The sequence below is a fragment of the Procambarus clarkii genome, chromosome 21, assembly GCF_040958095.1.
Source record: "Procambarus clarkii isolate CNS0578487 chromosome 21, FALCON_Pclarkii_2.0, whole genome shotgun sequence".
NCBI lineage: Eukaryota > Metazoa > Arthropoda > Malacostraca > Decapoda > Cambaridae > Procambarus > Procambarus clarkii.
In genome coordinates this window covers 11948770-11969578 of record NC_091170.1, presented here as the reverse complement: position 1 = coordinate 11969578, position 20809 = coordinate 11948770, and the positions used below count along the sequence as shown (strand labels likewise).

At 45.6% G+C, this 20809-nt stretch overlaps 1 protein-coding gene across 2 annotated transcripts in view; it reads right to left on the bottom strand.

The window, feature by feature from the left end:
- Window positions 1-20217: 20217 nt before the first annotated feature.
- LOC123752300 (uncharacterized) overlaps window positions 20218-20809 on the bottom strand; it is an 18150-nt gene continuing 17558 nt past the window's right edge. For both annotated transcript variants that reach the window (XM_069328198.1, XM_069328197.1), the window contains exon 12: window positions 20218-20809. This exon is cut by the window's right edge and continues 1231 nt beyond it. The gene's annotated coding sequence lies outside the window, so the exon portion shown is untranslated.

Genomic DNA, 20809 nt, shown 5'->3' with positions numbered 1-20809 from the left:
ATGGAGTACCTTCCCTTTCACTCCAGCCTGCATCTCCAGCTTTTTCACAAGGCTCTTGTGTGGTACTGTATCAAAGGCTTTCTGACAATCCAAAAATATGCAGTCTGTCCACCCTTCTCTTTTTGCCTTATTTTTGTTGCCTGGTCGTAGAATTCAAGTAACCCCGTCAGGCAGGACCTGCCATCCCTGAACCCATGTTGATGCTGTGTTACAAAGTTCTTTCGCTCCAGGTGCTCCACTAGCTTTCTTCACACAATCTTCTCCATCAGCTTGCATGATATGCAGGTTAGGGACACTGGCCTGTAATTCAGTGCCTCCTGTCTATCCCCTTTCTTGTATATCGGGACTATGTTAGCTGCTTTACAAATTTCTGGCAGTTCCCCTGTTGCCATTGATTTGTTATACACTATGGAGAGTGGTAGGCACAGTTCTTCTGCGCCTTCCTTTAGTATCCAAGGGGAGATTCCATCTGGGCCTATAGACTTTGTCACACCCAACTCTAGTAAACACTTCCTTACTTCCCCACTGGTAATCTCAAACTCTTCCAGTGGTTCCTGGTTAGCTATTCCCTCTCTTATCTCTGGGATTTCTCCTTGCTCTAAGGTGAAGACCTCCTGGAATTTCTTATTCAGTTCCTCACACACTTCCTTGTAGTATGTATTTAATCCTTCTGCCCCTATCCTTAATTTCATAACCTGGTCATTTACTGTTGTTTTTCTCCTGATGTGGCTATGCAGCAATTTAGGCTGAGTCTTTGCCTTGCTTGCGATGTCATTTTCGTATTGTCTTTCTGCCTCTCTTCTCATCCTGACATATTTATTCCTGGCATTCTGGTATCTTTCTCCGCTCTCCAGTGTCCTGTTATTCCTATAGTTTCTCCATGCCCTTTTACTTTGCTGCTTAGCTAGCCTACATCTCTGTTTAAACCATGGGTTTCTCATCTTCATTTCACTGTTTTCCTTTTGGGCTGGGACAAACTTGTTTGCTGCGTCCTTTCACTTTTGCGTGATATAGTCCATCATATCTTGGTCCGTCTTTTCCCTGAGCTCTGTTTCCCCATGCTATATCTGTTAGGAATTTTCTTATCTGCTCATAGTTTCCCTTTCGGTATGCTAACCTTTTGGTTTCGGTATCCCTCATCGAGTTTAATAACCCTTCTTCAATCAGGTTCTCAAACACCAATACACTGTGGTCGCTCATTCCTACTGGGTCCTCAAAACCGATTTCCCTTATGTCAGAGTCATTCAGGGTGAAGACCAGGTAGAGTCTCGCAGGTTCGTCATTTCCTCTCAACCTTGTGGGTTCTCTGACATGCTGGGTTAAAAAGTTTCTAGTCACCACCTCCAGTAGTTTGGCTCTCCACGTATCCTCGCCTCCATGCGGTTCCTTGTTTTCCCAGTCATTCCTTCTTTGATTGAAGTCCCCCATGATGAGCAGGTGGGATCTATTTCTACAGGCAGCAGAGGTTGCTCTCTCAATTATAGTGTTAACTGCCATGTTGTTGTTTTCATACTCTGGACTGGGTCTTCTGTCATTTGGTGGAGGGTTATATATTACTCCTACTACTATTCTTGGTCCTCCCATTGTCATGGTGCCTGCTATGTAGTCTCTGAAACCCTCACAGCCCGGGGTAGCCATCTCCTTAAAACTCTATTCCTTTCTCATGAGTAGGGCCACTCCGCCTCCTTCCCTCTCTTTCTGTATTACTGTGTACTCCTGGGGAAATACGGCATTCGTTATGATTCCAGAAAGTTTTATTTCAGTGAGTCCGATTACATCTGGGTTTACTTTGCTCTTTCCCTTAGTTCACTTGCCTTGCTTGTGATCCCATCTATGTTCGAGTACATTACCCTGAAACTGACTCTCTTCTGCTTCTCCTCTGGGGGCGACCTATGGTGTCTGGGGTGAGCGGGAGCTGGGAGGATCTGGTACGGGGAGACTGGTGGAGGAGGAAGGGCTTGGGGGGGTGGGGGGGGGGGGAGGGGGAGGGTAGGGGCAGTGGGTGAGAGGGGGAGGGGGTGGGTGAAAGGGGGAGGGTTCGGGGGGGGTGAGAGGGGGAGGGTTGAGGGGGGGGTGAGAGGGGGAGGTTTGGGGAGGTGAGAGGGGGAGGGTTGGGGGGATGGGGGAGAAAGGGGGGTTTGGGGGCAGTAAAGGAGGGAGGGCTTGGGGGAGCGTGGGGGGAAAGGGAAGGCTGAGGTGGATGAGGAAGAGGGGGGGGGGGGTTTGGGGAGTGGTGGAGAAGGGAAGGCTTAGGTGGGGTGGGGGAGAACGGAGGGCTTGTGGGTGGGAGAGACGGGAGGACATGTGGGAGAAGGGAGGTCGAGGGGGGAGGGGGGAGTGGGAGGAGGGGTGGGTTTGGCTTAGGTGGATACTTAGTGGGGGGCTGACAGGGGTTGGGGCAGGTAGGGGTGTCTGTTGGATAGAATGTGGGGGTGGTGCCACACTCACTGTGGCTATTGCACTGTTTGAGGAGGGTTCCCCACTCCCCTCTGGAATTGTAGGGATCGGGGTTGTGGCTCCCTGATTCCTTTCTCTCTCCCTGCGCTCCTTCCTCGCATCTGCTGCCTGCTATCTCTCTTCCCTTGTCATATCCCTCTGCAGGAATACTTTTTTTAACTTCTCTACATTTGCTAGACCCCTCTTCCTTGCTAACAGTTCCTCTTTCGTGATTTCGCTCATGAATACCACCTTTATCATTCGGTCTCTGTCCTTGTTGTACTTTCCAAGCCTGAAAACCTTTTCAACATTTTGTTCAGTTTCCTCCATCCTTACCTCTTTAAGGATCTCGGTAACTGTTTTTGTCTTTGTCTCTTCGCTCCTTTGGTCTGGTCCCTTTTTGCTCTTTAATGCCTGCTACTACTACTAATCTTTTTCTCTCTATTAGCCGGCTAGTACATCTAGCTGCTTCTTGAGAGGAAGCCACTTCCATGGCAACATCCTTAACTGCAGACCTAGCTTCAGGGCTCTTTTTAAGCATTTCAGCAAATGAGAGCTGAGGTGCGGAAGTCCCCTCCACCCCTAAGTGTTGGGGTGAGTGTGCTCAGTGTTGGGGTCAGTGTGCTCAGTGTTGGGGTCTGCGTGCTCAGTGTTGGGGTCAGTGTGCTCAGTGTTGGGGTCAGTGTGCTCAGTGTTGGGGTCAGTGTGCTCAGTGTTGGGGTCAGTGTGCTCAGTGTTGGGGTCAGTGTGCTCAGTGTTGGAGTGTGTGTGCTCAGTGTTGGGGTCAGTGTGCTAAGTGTTAGGGTGAGTGTGCTCAGTGTTGGGGTCAGTGTGATCAGTGTTGGGGTCAGTGTGCTAAGTGTTAAGGTGAGTGTGCTCAGTGTTGGGGCCAGTGTGCTCAGTGTTAAGGTGAGTGTGCTCAGTGTTGCAATAAGTGTGCTCAGTGTTGGGATAAGTGTGCTCTGTGTTGGGGTCAGTGTGCTCAGTGTTGGAGTCAGTGTGCTCAGTGTCGGGGTCAGTGTGCTCAGTGTTGGGGTCAGAGTGCTCAGTGTTTGGGTCAGTGTGCTCAGTGTTGGGGTCAGTGTGCTCAGTATTGGAGTGTGTGTGCTCAGTGTAGGGGTCAGTGTGCTCAGTGTTGGAGTGTGTGTGCTCAGTGTTGGGGTCAGTGTGCTCAGTGTTGGGGTCAGTGTGCTCAGTGTTGGAGTGTGTGTGCTCAGTGTTGGGGTCAGTGTGCTAAGTGTTTGGGTGAGTGTGCTCAGTGTTGGGGTCAGTGTGCTCAGTGTTAAGGTGAGTGTGCTCAGTGTTGGGGTCAGTGTGCTCAGTGTTGGGGTCAGTGTGCTCAGTGTTGGGGTTAGTGTGCTCAGTGTTGGGGTTAGTGTGCTCAGTGTTGGGGTCAGAGTGCTCAGTGTTGGGGTTAGTGCGCTCAGTGTTGGGGTCAGAGTGCTCAGTGTTGGGGTCAGTGTGCTCGGTGTTGGGGTCTGTGTGCTCAGTGTTGGGGTCAGAGTGCTCAGTGTTGGGGTCAGTGTGCTCAGTGTTGGGGTCAGTGTGCTCAGTGTTGGGGTCAGTGTGCTCAGTGTTGGGGTCAGTGTGCTCAGTGTTGGGGTCAGTGTGCTCAGTGTTGGGGTCAGTGTGCTCAGTGTTGGGGTCAGTGTGCTCAGTGTTGGGGTCAGTGTGCTCAGTGTTGGGGTCAGAGTGCTCAGCGTTGGGGTCAGTGTGCTCAGTGTTGGGGTCAGAGTGCTCAGTGTTGGGGTCAGTGTGCTCAGTGTTGGGGTTAGTGTGCTTAGTGTTGGGGTCAGAGTGCTCAGTGTTGGGGTCAGTGTGCTCAGTGTTGGGGTTAGTGTGCTCAGTGTTGGGGTCAGTGTGCTCAGTGTTGGGGTCAGTGTGCTTAGTGTTGGGGTCAGTGTGCTCAGTGTTGGGGTTAGTGTGCTCAGTGTTGGGGTCAGAGTGCTCAGTGTTGGGGTCAGAGTGCTCAGTGTTGGGGTCAGTGTGCTCAGTGTTGGGGTCAGTGTGCTCAGTGTTGGGGTCAGTGTGCTCAGTGTTGGGGTCAGTGTGCTCAGTGTTGGGGTCAGTGTGCTCAGTGTTGGGGTCAGTGTGCTCAGTGTTGGGGTCAGTGTGCTCAGTGTTGGGGTCAGTGTGCTCAGTGTTGGGGTCAGTGTGCTCAGTGTTGGGGTCAGTGTGCTCAGTGTTGGGGTCAGTGTGCTCAGTGTTGGGGTCAGTGTGCTCAGTGTTGGGGTCAGTGTGCTCAGTGTTGGGGTCAGAGTGCTCAGTGTTGGGGTCAGTGTGCTCAGTGTTGGGGTCAGAGTGCTCAGTGTTGGGGTCAGTGTGCTCAGTGTTGGGGCTAGTGTGCTCAGTGTTGGGGTTAGTGTGCTCAGTGTTGGGGTTAGTGTGCTCAGTGTTGGGGTCAGTGTACTCAGTGTGGGCATCAGTGTTCCTGTTCCACCAAAAGTGTACCCCTCCCCCCAGACAGTTCACTAGTGTGCCAGAGTGGCCTGCGGCAGGCCATGAACCACTCACTGTGGTGTAACAGCTCTCAAGGGCGCACCTGATATACTTCCAAGAAGCAGCCTTAAGGAGTCTTGGTGTGTTTAAGTCTTGGTGCTCGTTCAAAGCTTAGTCTTTACGACCACATCCTTAATACACTTAATGTCTTACTGCGCACCAGTTCTTAAAGAATAATGTAATGGAAGTTGCTAAAGTGGTGGTTAGCGGTCGCTTGGGGTAGTTTCCCCGAGAATTTACACAAGCTCTCTGCCCATCATTTGCGGTGCTCCATCTGTGGCCAAACTTACAAATTTGGTTAAAAAAAACATCTAATTTCTTCCCGCCTGACTCAGAGATATCATCACTACTGTTGCTTGTGTTAGAGAGCAGCTGTTGCCTGCTGGCGGCCTCAACCCCACCTTGACTAGTTGAGTGTTGTCATCTCTCACTGACACCTCTACTATCATCAATGGCAACACAATATGCAGCAAATGGCGTTACTCTCTATTCCAGTTGAGTGTTAAAACATCTCCCGTAGCACACAGAGGTGGAACACTCAGGTGGAACACTCAAGTGGAACAGTGAGGTGGAACAGTTAGGTGGAACACTCAGGTGGAACACTCAAGTGGAACAGTTAGGTTGAACAGTGAGGTGGAACAGGGAGGTGGAACAGTTAGGTGGAACACTGGTGTTCCCCGGGCTGTCATTCACAAACATCTCTCACTACGGGACCTGCAACCACTTCCTATTAAGAATATTCAACACTCGGAAATAGTAATTCGACAACACAATTGCTGTGTTTCTAAAACTGCAACAGTTATGTGGTGAGTGGTAGTGTGGTGGCGACCTGCCCGCCACCACACCAGTCTGCTCCTGCAGGTGTGGTGGCGACCTGCCCGCCACCACACCAGTCTGCTCCTGCAGGTGTGGTGGCGACCTGCTCGCCACCACACCAGTCTGCTCCTGCAGGTGTGGTGGCGACCTGCTCGCCAGACCACGCCGGTCCGCTCCTGCAGGTGTAGTGGCGACCTGCTCGCCAGACCACACCGGTCCGCTCCTGCAGGTGTAGTGGCGACCTGCTCGCCAGACCACACCGGTCCGCTCCTGCAGGTGTAGTGGCGACCTGCTCGCCAGACCACACCGGTCCGCTCATGCAGGTGTAGTGGCGACCTGCTCGCCAGACCACGCCGGTCCGCTCCTGCAGGTGTAGTGGCGACCTGCTCGCCAGACCACACCGGTCCACTCCTGCAGGTGTGGTGGCGACCTGCCCGCCAGACCTCACCGGTCGGCTCCTGCAGGTGTGGTGGCGACCTGCCCGCCAGACCACACCGGTCTGTTCCTGCAGGTGTGGTGGCGACCTGTCCGCCTGATCACACCGGAATGTTCCTGCAGGTGTGGTGGCGACCTGCCCGCCAGACCACATCGGTCCGCTCCTGCAGGTGTGGTGGCGACTTGCCCGTCAGACCACACCAGTTCGTTCCTGCAGGTGTGCTGGTGACCTGCCCACCAGACCACACCGGTCCGTTCCTGCAGGTGCGGTGGCTACCTACACACCTGACCTCACCGGTCAAGTTCTGCAGGTGTGGAGCGACCAGCACGCCAGACCACACCGGTCCGTTCCTGCAGGTGTGGTGGCGACCTGCCCGCCAGATCACACCGGTCCGCTCATGCAGGTGTGGTGGCGCCCTGCCCACCAGACAACACCGGTCCGTTCCTGCAGGTGTGGTGGCGACCTGACCGCCTGACCACTCCAATCCGCTCCTGCAGGTGTGGTGGCGACCTGCCCGCCTGACCACACCGGACAGCTCCTGCAGGTGTAGTGGTGACCTGCCCGCCAGACCACACCAGTCGGCTCCTGCAGGTATGGTGGCGACCGGCCCACCAGACCACACCAGTCCGCTCCTGCAGGTGTGGTGGTGACCTGCCCGCCAGATCACACCGGTCCGCTCCTGCAAGTGTGGTGGTGACCTGCCCGTCAGACCACACCGGACTGTTCCTGCAGGTGTGGTGGCGACCTGCCAGCCAGACCACATCAGTCCGCTCCTGCAGGTGTGGTGGCGACCGCCCGCCAGACCACACCGGTCCGCTCCTGCTGGTGTGGTGGCGACCTGCCCGCCAGACCACATCAGTCCGCTCCTGCAGGTGTGGTGGCGACCTGCCCGTCAGACCACACCGGTCGGCTCCGGCAAGTGTGGTGGCGACCTGCCCACCAGACCACACCGGTCCACTCCAGCAGGTGTAGTGGCGACCGGTCCACTCCTGCAGGTGTGGTGGCGACCTGCCCACCAGACCACACCGGTCCGCTCCTGCAGGTGTGGTGGCGACCTGCCCGTCTGACCACACCGGTCCACTCCTGCAGGTGTGGTGGCGACCTGCCAGCCAGACCACACTGGACCATTCCTGTAGGTGTGGTTGCGACCTGCCCGCCAGACCACATCGGTCCGCTCCTGCAGGTGTGGTGGCGACCTGCCCGTCAGACCACAATGGTCCGTTCCTGCAGGTGTGCTGGCGACCTGTCCACCAGACCACACCGGTCCGTTCCTGCAGGTGTGGTGGTGACCTACACACCTGACCTCACCGGTCAAGTTCTGCAGGTGTGGAGCGACCAGCATGCCAGACCACATCGGTCCGTTCCTGCAGGTGTGGTGGCGACCTGCCCACCAGACAACACCGCTCCGTTCCTGCAGGTGTGGTGGCGACCTGATCGCCTGACCACTCCAGTCCGCTCCTGCAGGTGTGGTGGCGACCTGCCCGCCTGACCACACCGGACAGCTCCTGCAGGTGTGGTGGTGACCTGCCCGCCAGACCACACCGGTCGGCTCCTGCAGGTGTGGTGGTGACCTGCCCGCCAGACCACGCTGACCCGCTCCTGCAGGTGTGGAGCGACCTACATAAGACCACACTGGTCCGCTCCTGCAGGTGTTGAACGACCTACACGCCAGACTATACCGGTCCGCTCCTGCAGGTGTGGAACAACTTACACGCCATGCCACATCGTGTGGGAAAAACCTGCTGGGATTGATATAAGAGGAGACTACCAGGGACTTGTACTGAACTAAATTCAAAATTTACTGTCTGCAAATTAATTAAATTAAAATCTCTAGCTAGGGTTGTAAATCCTAGCTCCTCTTTTCCTAATGACAAATTGTGGGCTGTAAGGGACAGGTGGGGTGAATGAATTAGTTGATAGAAGTTCCAGTCCACCTGTAGACAGGGATCTCACATCAGCATGTATTTTATACAAGGATAAGATTTAATAAATTCAGTTATATGACTGAACACTGGCTCTGTTTAAATCAGGGATTTAAACATACATAGTCTAACCTAGCACCTTAACTATTAACAGCCAATATATACTGTCATGTTCACAGAAAATGGTACCATCCGTTTTCTATGTGCAGCGGCTGAGACGCCAGAGAGAGAGAAGGTAAACAATAGAGCGTACAGGACGCCCGCCAAGCTTGGTAGCTACTAGTCATGTAATCATATTAAGTATTAAAGTCAGTAACCAAGTCATGACTTTACATCAACCCTACAACCAAGACTTCCTCAGTAACACACAAACACCACATTGGCGACGAGGATGAACTGTGAACGCAGGTATTTGTTCAGTTTCAAACACAAGGGAGAAGCATGCTGCCTGGAGGAGGAAGAGAAGCTGTGAGCGCCATACCCGATGCTGTATGCTAACCGATGCTGTGTGCTAAACGATGCTATGTGCTAAACGATGCTGTGTGCTAACCGATGCTGTGTGCTACCCAAGCTGTGTGCTACCCAAGCTGTGCTGAAGAAACTGTACTGAGGAATCTGCCGACGTTGTGTACGAAACGACGCTTTGATGTGTACAAAACCTGATGTTTTGGTTACGAAACGACGCTTCGTGCTACAAAATTCATCACACTGAACTGACTGCTGTACCAACTGCTGTACCAACTGCTGCACCAACTGCTGCACCAACTGCTGTACCAACTGCTGCTGTACCAACTGCTGCTGTACCAACTGCTGCTGTACCAACTGCTGTGCCAACTGCTGTGCTGCTGCTGTGAGTAGGAACAACACATGTACACAAGGGCTAGGTAAGAAGTCAGTTGCTGCTATATTGTGCACTGTTGTGAATTTTTGCATTAAAATGCTTGTGTGCTTTGCAAAATTAAAGTAATTACAGTGAATTCTTGACTAACATATACAGTGCAGTAAGTGTTTAATATTCTGAGGAACATTTAAGTGATAAGTTACATTTATTCAGTAAAAATGGCAAATATACCTCAGTTTCCTGCATTTGATCCTGACTGTGACCAGACAAACCTGTCACAGAGGTGGGTCAAATGGCTTAAAAGGTTTGAAAATTTGTTGATAGTTTCTGACATCAAAAGTGCTGAAAGAAAGCGTGCCTTTCTACTTCATTATGCAGGTGATAGAGTTTGTGACATCTTTGACACACTGAAAGACACTGGTGGTGCCAAAGATTATGACACTGCCAAAGCCAAACTAACAGAGCATTTCAAACCAAGGCAAAATACTGCTATGGAAATTATGCATTTCAGGAGAGCAAAACAACTCTCCAATGAAACTGTGGATCAATACCACACACGTCTGCAGGGTTTAGCAGCCCATTGTGAGTTTGCTGATGTTGACAAAGAAATCAAACAGCAAATAATTGAAACATGCACATCTACACGTCTCCGTCGAAGAGCTCTAGAACTTGTTGATGATGAAAGTTCTCTTACCAAGATACTGGATATTGCTCGTCGAATGGAAGATGCTGCACGTGATGCTCGTGTCATGGAGTGCAGTGCCAACAACGGTTCTGCCACTGTTACTAACAGTGATGAGGTATGTAAGGTTCAGGGAGGACATCGTAATCAAAGAAGATATCATGCCAAACCTAACAGTAAATTTAGCCGAGAACCACGTCACAACTGGGGTCAAGGAACAAGACTCAAGCAGTCACAACGACCCACATCAGAGGGTGTCAACAATAAATGTTACAATTGTGGAGGAGACTACCCGCACCAAGGTAATGTTTGTCCTGCTCAAGGTAAGAAGTGCTATGAGTGTGGAAAACTAGGTCATTTTGGTGCTATGTGTCGTTCCGCACTAAAGAAACCACAGTCAATGAATAAAAGCACTGTACGAGGATCAGGTCATAGGGGTCGAGGTGGTAAACACAATATTGCACCTCATATCCAGAATGTTAATAATATACAAGACAACATTTCATTACAACCAGTCTCAGATGACAGTGAATGTGATTATACTTATGGAGTACAAGCAATCACAGAATGGAATGATCTTCCAAACAACCCAGAGACATGTGTATACATTGCTGGTATTTGTCTCAAAGTTCTCATTGACACTGGATCAAACATTGATACCATTGCTGAGTGCCACTATGAAAAATTTAAAAAACAGTTCCCAAAGCTTGAGAACTATAATGGCAAAGCCACTGCCTATGCTTCAAAGGTAGCCTTGCCAGTGATTGGAACTTTCACTGCAGAGATTAAGTCAAAGAATGCAATGCTCATTACTACATTCCATGTTGTTAGGAATGCAAAGGAGTCTTTATTCAGTTACAAGACTTCAACCAAATTGGGGCTACTTCAGCTTTCTAATGCTGTAGCAGTGGAATCTGCAAACAATGTTGATGGTATTGTTGCTGAATTTTCTGATCGATTTAAATCCATAGGTTGTTATACTGATAGCAAAGTACATCTGCATATCAACCCAGATGTAATTCCAGTTGCCCAACCACATCGCCGACAACCATTCCATACTCGCAAGAAAGTCGATGCTGAACTGGATAGGCTGATAGAACTAGATATCATTGAACCAGTAACAGGCCCAACACCATGGGTAAGCCCAATTGTCACTCCACCAAAGCCGAAGAATCCAGATGAGATACGCATTTGTGTGGACATGCGTGTTCCCAATAAGGCAATAATGCGTGAACGCCATCCTACACCGACTGTAGATGATATGATCTACCGCTTGAATGGTGCAACTATATTCAGCAAGTTAGATTTAAACAAGGGCTATCATCAGCTTGAACTTGATGATGAGAGTCGCTTCATCACAACGTTTACGACACATCGAGGTCTGTATAGGTACAAGCGCCTGAGTTTTGGTATTAACAGTGCTGCCGAGGTATTCCAGCACACCATCAGCCAGGTATTGCAAGATATACCTAATGCTGACAACATGTCTGATGACATCATTGTTTATGGCCGTACCCAAGCTGAACACGACAAAGCTCTTCGTGCAACATTGCAACGCTTACGAGAAAAGAATCTGACGTTAAGCCGAGCAAAGTGTGAGTTCAATCAACATAAAATTGAATTCTTTGGACATGTACTTAGTGACAAAGGTCTGTCTCCAGATCCTAAGAAAGTTGCAGATATCAAGAATGCTGCACCTCCTTCAACGTCCACTGAAGTACATAGTTTTCTGGGAATGGCAAACTACTGTTCTCGCTTCATTCCAGATTTTGCTACCATTACGAAGCCTCTACGTGAGCTCCTGAAGAAAAATGCATCATGGTACTGGAGCGATATCGAGCAAAATGCATTTGATGCTGTGAAAGATGCACTAGTAGAGAATGCGACTGCTGCATACTTTGATCCATCAATGGACACTGAGTTAACAGTGGATGCTAGTCCTGTTGGTTTAGGTGCTGTTTTAGCCCAACACAAACCTGGTCAACCAGATTCCCGAGTAGTAATTGCCTACGCCAGCCGTTCTCTCACAGATGTTGAGCAACGATACAGTCAGACAGAGAAGGAAGCTCTTGCTCTTGTATGGGGCTGTGAACACTTCAATGTGTATCTGCTTGGTGCACCCTTCGCCACGATAGTCACTGACCACAAACCGTTGGAGACCATCTTCAATAATCCAAAGTCCAAACCACCAGCTCGCATTGAGAGATGGGCTCTTCGTCTGCAACCATACAACTTTACGGTGAAATACAAGCCGGGTGCAGGCAATCTCGCTGATTACATCAGTCGACATCCTGCAAACAGTTTCACCATCACCAAGCATCAGCAAGTTGCCGAGGAATATGTACACTCTGTAACCTGTGATGCAGTCCCTAAGGCTCTTACTCTTGATGAAATCCGTACTGCAACCCTAGAGGACCCAACTCTGCAAGCAACAGTGGATGCATTGACTAAGAAAAAGTTTCCACGCATCCCACCCTCAGGAGTTGACCAAGATGCATTCAAAGCACTTGAACGCATCCAGACAGAATTAAGTGTTACGCAACAACGCGACACTGTGCTGCGAGGTACTCGTATCGTGATTCCAGCTGTTCTCCAGCAACGTGCTCTGAAGCTTGCACATCAAGGACACCAAGGTCTTGTTAGGACGAAACAGCTGCTACGATAAAAGGTGTGGTTTCCTGGCATTGATCGTCAAGCAAAGGATATGCATGATGCCTGTGTCCCTTGCCAAGCTGCAGTGGATACTTCAAGACCAACACCTCTACAACCTTCACCACTACCTGCTGCACCATGGACGGAAGTATCAATGGACTTCTGCGGACCACTACCAACTGGAGAGTACTTGATGGTAGTCATTGATGATCACTCACGTTATCCAGAAGTAGAAATCATCAATTCCACATCTGCAAAGGCCGTCATCCCGAAACTTGACAAGATCTTTTCAAACTTTGGCATTCCTGAAGTTGTCAAGACGGACAATGGACCGCCATTCAATGGACAAGACTTTGTCAACTTTGCTGAGCATATTGGATTCAAACACCGCCGTGTGATGCCACTACATCCTCAAGCAAATGGAGAAGTTGAGAGATTCATGCAACCTCTCATGAAAACGGTACGCTGTGCTCATGCCGAAGGACGATCCTGGAAACAAGCTATGTATGCTTTTCTCAGGAACTACCGTGCAACACCGCATGGAACACTGGGCAAGTCACCTGGTGAACTTTTATTTGGACGTCCTATGAGAATCGCACTACCCGTCATGCCAGCCGAGGTAACGGATAAACGTCTCGCTCAGAAGGATGCACTGGCCAAGGGCAAAATGAAAATTGCTCATGATCAACGTGCAAAGGAACAGTTCATAAAGGTTGGTGACACTGTTCTCGTTAAAAAGAAAAAAGAGGGAAAGTTAGATATGCCGTATGATACAAAACCATATAAAGTGATTAGTGTAAAAGGAACTATGGTAACAGCTAGTAATAGAGATCATAGTATAACACGTAATATGGCTTATTTCAAGTGATTCCAACTAGTGTAGAAAATGATGAAGTGCAAAGTCGTGCAAAAGAAAAAGAAAAAAGTAGTTATAACCCGACAAACAATTCATCAAGGGATGTTATTGCATTTAAGGACTCTCGTCCTAAACGACATGTTAAACGCCCTACACGATTTGATGATTAATTGTGTTCCTATGTAATGAAAAGTATTTACTTATTGTGCTAAACTAAATTTAATATTGTTTGAATCATGCAGATATCTCATTCAATATTTTGTAACTTTGTATTACAGTTTCTTTCATGTTTGTTTAACATTGCATATGTATTTTTAACATTGAAATCCTTTGTGGAAAAGATTAAGTTGTTTAAATTCTTTGTGTGCTTAATTAATGTTAAATGTATGCAGTATCTCTTGATATGGTAATAACTTACTTTGTGTCAATAACTTTGCTTTGTGCTACAAGCATGGTAGACATCCTGTATTCATTCTTTTTAAAGAAAAGGAGGGATGTCATGTTCACAGAAAATGGTACCATCCGTTTTCTATGTGCGGCGGCTGAGACGCCAGAAAGAGAGAAGGTAAACAATAGAGCGTACAGGACGCCCGCCAAGCTTGGTAGCTACTAGTCATGTAATCATATTAAGTATTAAAGTCAGTAACCAAGTCATGACTTTACATCAACCCTACAACCAAGACTTCCTCAGTAACACACAAACACCACATATACTTATACTATAAACAACAAATTAAATTGTAAAAGTATAATAAATGACCTTAAATGTAGTCTAAATACTGTTAAATAAGTACTAGAAATCATTCAATTAAGTAAACTTATATGATAACTTAAAAAATAACTAAGCAAGCAATTGATAACTTAATATATATATTCAAGTATATATGCAATGTATCTATATTCAATTTATGATTAGGTACAGTTAGCTTGACTGAATCTCTTCCAACACTAAGGACACTTATGAGGTTCTTTACTTATTGCGGCTGAATTCTTTTCTGACACAATGGACACTCATGAGTCTAGTGCTTGGATAAAGATTCACAGCTACACTACAATTTTAATAAACGTACTGAAAAATGAGGCGTAGCCTCGCTTTTTAACCAACAGACAGATTTATAGGATATTAAAGTCACACAAGCATACAATTGGCCAATCATATACCAAATAACCTTCAATATACTTCTCTGCCAGTCGAGGTGCCTGTCTGACAAGGTGCCAGACTGATTAACTCTCTCTTGTTGAGTTTAGGCACATTATTTTGTCACAGCGTTGCTGTATGATGATCTGGTAGCGTTGCTACGTGATTGTCCCTGCAGTTGCAGAAGAATGATAGTTGATAAAGATTAGGAATGAAGGTGGAGGAAACTGTCTCACTGTGATCTCCACTATACACTCTTATTTTATATAAATGTTCTAGGATTTTCCTTGTAGATATTGTCCAGGTACTCCCCCAGTTCTAGAGAGTGTTCACTGGTGATAAAGATATTAGATAAGGTGTCCTTGAGCTGGTAATGTTCGCTAAGGATCCGTCACTTGTTCACTCAGTTGTAAACAAACACGAAGTGCCCCGGGCTGTCTTGGTGGACGCTTCATTCCCCCCCATCGCCCTGCCATGCTCCCTGAGCACGGTAGCCTTCTATGAATATTGATTGATTATTTTTACAGTCTAGACTTATGATTGAGATAAAATGTGATTATAATATAATTAGATATAAGATTTAAAGGTTATAAGTAGTACTTGATAGTACCACTGATTTTTATTAAGGATTCGATTTTTAATCTCTACCGGAAGCGATTATTGTTCCAATAGTTTTTTAATTAAGAAATCCTTCTAGAAGCTTCTGGATCCTTGAGAGATCATGCACAAAGTCACGTAGGCATCAATAGGGACCCTGTTGCGTACGTGTTCATAGTGACATTGTCATCTAGGATCAAGCTATATAATGAATCTATAATGATTCTAATATGATTTTGATACGGTTTACATATGATATAGAAATTATACATTTCTTAGATGATTATTAAATATGGTGGGTAAAAAATTTCCCACATCTTCCAGAGGGAGAGAACTGGCACAGAGTCCAATACTAAGGACAGTAGTAACCAGCTGTATTTATTTACTCTCCATTGGATTGATAATACAAGTGCAAATTTTGCTTGCACTTTTGTGCTGCTGTCCGTTGTGGACGATTGTGTCTGTTAGGAGTCTGTGGGTCTTGTGGAGTTAGAGTGTCTTGAGGTCTCTCAGGATCTAACTGCAGCTGGCTCACTGATTCCATGTGGATGAGTTTGTCCAATGTCTTCAGGGAAGTTGTTCCTTTAGACAGGATTTTGACTATTCTCAAAATCCCCTGACTATCTGGATGGACTGAGACAACTTTACCTAATGGCCAGTCAGCCTTAGGGCCATCACTGTCTACCAAGACAATATCGCCAGGTTGGAGATTAGATATATTATGTGGGACATTGGCCCCATAGTGATGTTCTCGTAGAGATGTAAGATATTCTTTTGTCCAAACATCATTCCATTTTTGGATTACGCTGGACAGATGCTTATACCCCTGAACCAACTCGCTCTGACCCACATATGAGGGATCTCTGATCTCATCATCCACTAGAGATGGTACTGGAGTCAGAAGTCTTCCATACATTAGGTGGGCAGGACTTAATGGCTCATGTTGAGTAGGATCCTCAGACAAGTAAGTCAACGGCCGTTTATTCACCCTTGATTCTATTTCCGTGATTACTGTCTGGAGTTCTTGAAGATTGATTTTCTGACGGTGTAGAGATTTTCTCAAGGATCTTTTTACAGTTCCTATTAACCGTTCATAAAATCCTCCGTGCCATGGGGCTCTCGGAGGGATAAATTTCCATTTGCAATGACGCTGTTCCAGTGTGGAAGTAACTGCAGGATGGGAACAGATTTCCCGTAGACATGCTTCTCCAGCTACCAAGTTTGCTCCGTTATCTGAAATCATCAGCTTAGGGCATGATCGGCGTGCTGCGAATCTGCGGAAAGCTTGAATAAATGATTGAGCAGTCATATCGGGTGTTACCTCTAGATGTACTGCCCTGGTGGTAGCACAGGTGAACAGACAGATGTATGCCTTGATAGGTTGCTTATCTGCAGTCCCTGTTAGATATATTGCTCCTTTATAATCTACTCCTGTCGTTTCGAAAGGTTGTAGATGGACCACTCGTTCCTTTGGTAGGGGTGGTGGCCCTGGATAAGAGCAAGTTCTTGCATCGTACCTTTGGCATATCATGCAATTCTTCAAGATTGATTTGACTGACTGTCTTCCCTGAGGAATCCAGTACTGCTGTCTGATTTGTGTGAGTGTGTCTAACACTCCTCCATGTTTGATGATTTGTTGATGTATATGCAACACAATCAACCTTGTGATCCAATGATTTTTTGGTAAAAACCATGGATGCACGGTATCTAGATTGATATCTGTGTGTTTAAGTCTCCCTCCACAACGCAGAATGTTGTGATTTTCTTGGTCAATCCACAGACCGAGATTGTGTTTTAACTTATGCGGAAGATTTTCATAATTATTCCCATAAGTTTCTCTCTGGGCTTGTCTTACCCAATAGATAAGTGCATCTGGAAAGGTGTATTTTATACCCGTTCTCCTGAGATAATGAAACACGTTCTGTGTTACATTGATTAATTTGATGAGCAAGGAGTAACGAGTACAATCCAAGACTGATATTTGAGCTTGCTGCCTGGAGGTAGTTATGGTTTGTGTCGTAATGACGTGTGGCTTTTGTTCAGGCCAACTACCATTCACTAACCATCGAGGCCCATGAAACTAAATATCTGCCTTTGCAAACTGTTTAAATGTCATACCTCTTGATAAGAGATCAGCTGGATTATCCTTTGTTGGTACATGCAACAATTGAAAGCCTGCGGAAATTTCTTTAATTTCCGAGAAGCGATTTTTTACATATGGAGTTGGACAGTTGTCGTTTCGTACCCATTGTAAGACAGCTTCATTGTCAGACCATATAATGACATCTTTGATGTTCATGGTAGACAAGACTTGTTTGATATGCACTGCTAAGCGTGTGCCAGTTAGCAGTGCTGTTAGTTCCATCTGAGGCAAAGTCCTCTTTTTTAATGGAGCGACTCTGGCCTTAGAGGTGATAAGATATGATTGATTAGAAGTCACTAAGTAAGCATAAGCTCCAAAAGCTTTGGCTGACGAGTCTGTGAATACATGTAGTGATACTTCTTCATTTTCCTCGACTATGTGTCTCGGAAAGATTATCTTTTCAACTAAAGTTTGTTCTTGAGCCACTTCCATCCAAGCTTTTTGTAACTGGATTGGTAGTGGATCATCCCAACCAACCTTAGCCTTCCAAGCTTCTTGCACCAATAAACGCGACTTGATAGTCAAAGGATTTAGTAGACCAAGTGGGTCGAATACTTTGCTAACTTGTGAAAGCAAATCCCTTTTTGTAGCGATGTAGTAATTTACTGGCACGGATTTGATCGAGATTGTGTCCGAGATTAAATCCCAATCCATACCTAACACCTTTTGTGATTCTGGTACGTGATATTCAGGGTAATCTCTTGCTATTTGATTATTCAATGTTGCATTATTAGAGGCCCAAGATTGTAGTGGCATGTTGGCACCTTGTAGCTCCTTGTTGGCCTCTTGATATAATTGTAACAGTTCAGTAGTACTGTTAACTGTCCCTTGAAAATTATCTACATATAGATTTTGACTGATTTCAGTCTTACAGGGACTTGATGATTTCTTCAGATGAGTATCTAGAGTTGCTTGCAATAGAAATGGACTGCTTGTCGCGCCGAAAAGAACTGATGAGAATCTGAAAGTCACTATAGGACTATTGATATCTTCTGGGTTCTCTACCCATAGAAACTTAGTGAAGTCTCTATCTTCTTCCTGCAAGCCAACTCTTAGAAAGGCCTTACTTATATCTGCTGAATACGCATATTTGTTAAGTCTAAACTTCAACAGTATGTCATACAATTTCTGAGTTAGACTTGGACCTGTTTGCAAACAATCATTTAGACTGGTTCCTTGGGGTCCAGATTTAGAGCTACAATTAAAAACTATCCGTAAAGGTGTTGTTTTTGATTCTCTCATTACAGCCATGTGAGGTAAAAAATGGCCTGTTTGCTTATTGTCATGTTTCACGACTTTGATGAATTTATTCTTTAATTGTTGAGCAATAATATCATGATAGAGTTTTAAATGCTCAGGCCTTTTTCTTAGCTTTGCTAATTGAGATTTAAATTGACTGTAAGCCATGTGATAATTGGTAGGTAAGGTTTTATGGTTGATTTTCCATGGTAGCCTTACCCAGTACTGTCCATCATGGTACTGTACAGTTTCTAAGTACTGATTGTATGCACAGACATCATCAGGACTTGGTTGTTCAGGAATTATTCCTATGGCATCAAGTTCCCACAATTGATGTACAGATTCCAATCCATCATTAATCATGTGGGGGATTTTAAGTGGTGACTGTTCTTTGCCTAGTCATGCCACTATTACAGTTTCTGTATGATGTGATTTTTCAGGAGTTGAAGGTTCAAGATCTAGTATAGGTCCTGTCATCAATATGCCTCCTGCTGATTTGAGTATATTCATACCCATAGATTCTTCTGATCCCAGAATGAATCGATGATAGTAGTCAGCTCCAATCAGGATTCCGATATCCCCTATGTAGTCAGAATCAAGCAGAGGATCTGCTAATTGTATTCCTTTTTCTTTTAGGAATTTAATTGTGGCTGTCAGACCAGTCACTTCCATTTCAGTAGGAATTTTATCAACTACTATGGCTTCTACTGTCCTTTGGGATGTACCTAGACAGACATTGAGTTGTACTACCGGAAAACTGGTATACGACCTGAACTGGTAAAAAACCCTGATATGGATGTAGATATTTGCTTTGAAGATTTAAGTTGTAAATCTTCTGCCATCTTTTTACTGATAAAGGTTTTCTGAGAACCTTGATCAAAAAAGCCTCTTGTTTGAATACAAATTCCTTGATTGCATAGTTCTAGCTGTGCAGTAGGCAATATGGCTGTTGTAACAATTTCTGTATCTAAGGCATTGACATTACTCATTACCGTACAGTATTGTACGGCTGTTGTGTTATTATCATCTTTGGGTTTTGCCTGAGATGCAGGTTGATTATTGGATGTATGTGATCTGGATTGAGTGTTGATATCACCACAGAGTGCTGTGTGATGTACACTTTTATGACAATATTGGCAGTTCTGCAATTGAGTATTACATTCACTTGTATCATGCTTCCGTAGACAACGGATGCACCTGTTCAGAGATTTCAGTCGATCGATTCGACTGGCACGGCCTTCATAAACTGTGCATTGATAAATGCTATGTACTTCTTGACAGAATAAACATTTTGGGGCACTTGTAGCTCCTTTTGTCTTATCTGTCTTAGGAGCTTGATTTTCTACAGTTTTGTTAACTGTGGGGGATATAGCATAAGAGCCAACATTATTCTGTTTCCACTTTGCAGAAGAGGAGTTTTGTTGCCTTGATTTTTGACTGCCATTTTGGACATTTTTGTTTTTGTCCGTGGATTCACCTTTGGGGATTTTTTCTTGAGATCTAAGTTTTCCTCGGCTTCATAATCTTCGTACGTAAGCTCGAAGTCCATCAAAGATTTGGCTTTGTGATAAGATGTTGTTACAAGTATGTAACACTTGTAGGTAAGTAATTACATGCAAGTAGGTTATACAAGCATGTACCCAGCAAACATTTTCACGTTTTTAAAACGTTCTAAAAACGTCATTTCATTGTTTTCAGCACGTTTATAATTACGTTTTAAAAATGTTTTTTGAGAATTTTTTTATACGACCTTAGAACGTAAATAAATAACATTTAAAAAAACCTTTTTATAATCTTTTAATTACCTACATTAAAACATTTAGGGTAAATCAGGGTATAATAATTTTTTAAATTATATCTGAAATAGAAAGGGAGAGAAAGAAAGAAGACATTTGAGAAAGAAATGGACATCCTATATATGTACGTGTAAATTACAAATAAATAGGGTACAAAAAGAGAATTAAAATATTATATTTATTTAAGATTGAGTAATACAACAAAATATATGTAATAGCTCGAAATATATAGACTATATCTATAATCCTCTAAATAAAATCCTCTAATCCTCTAATCAATAAATCCTCTACAATAAAACCTCTAAAGGCAATAAATCCTCTAATCAAATAAATCTCAAAATAAACAATACCCAAATTTGTAACAAATTAGATGGCAAATTCCTTGGCATTCTCATTGACCACAAGCTGAATTTCCAGGGACACATTCTAAACATATCTAAAAAAGTTTCAAAAACTGTGGGCATTCTTTCTAAGATCAGATATTATGTACCACGCCCTGCCCTGGTGACTCTCTATTACTCCCTTATCTATCCATATCTCAACTATGGAATTTGTGCTTGGGGCTCTACTACCCAAAATCATTTACGTCCTCTAATTACTCAACACAAAGCTGCTATTAGGACAATATCCAATTCTGGCCCCAGACATCACTCGGTACCCCTATTCAAATCCCTGAATATGTTAGACATTAAGTCACTGCACATTCTCTCATGTGTACTATACATATACAAAACGCTAAATTGTAATGCCAATCCT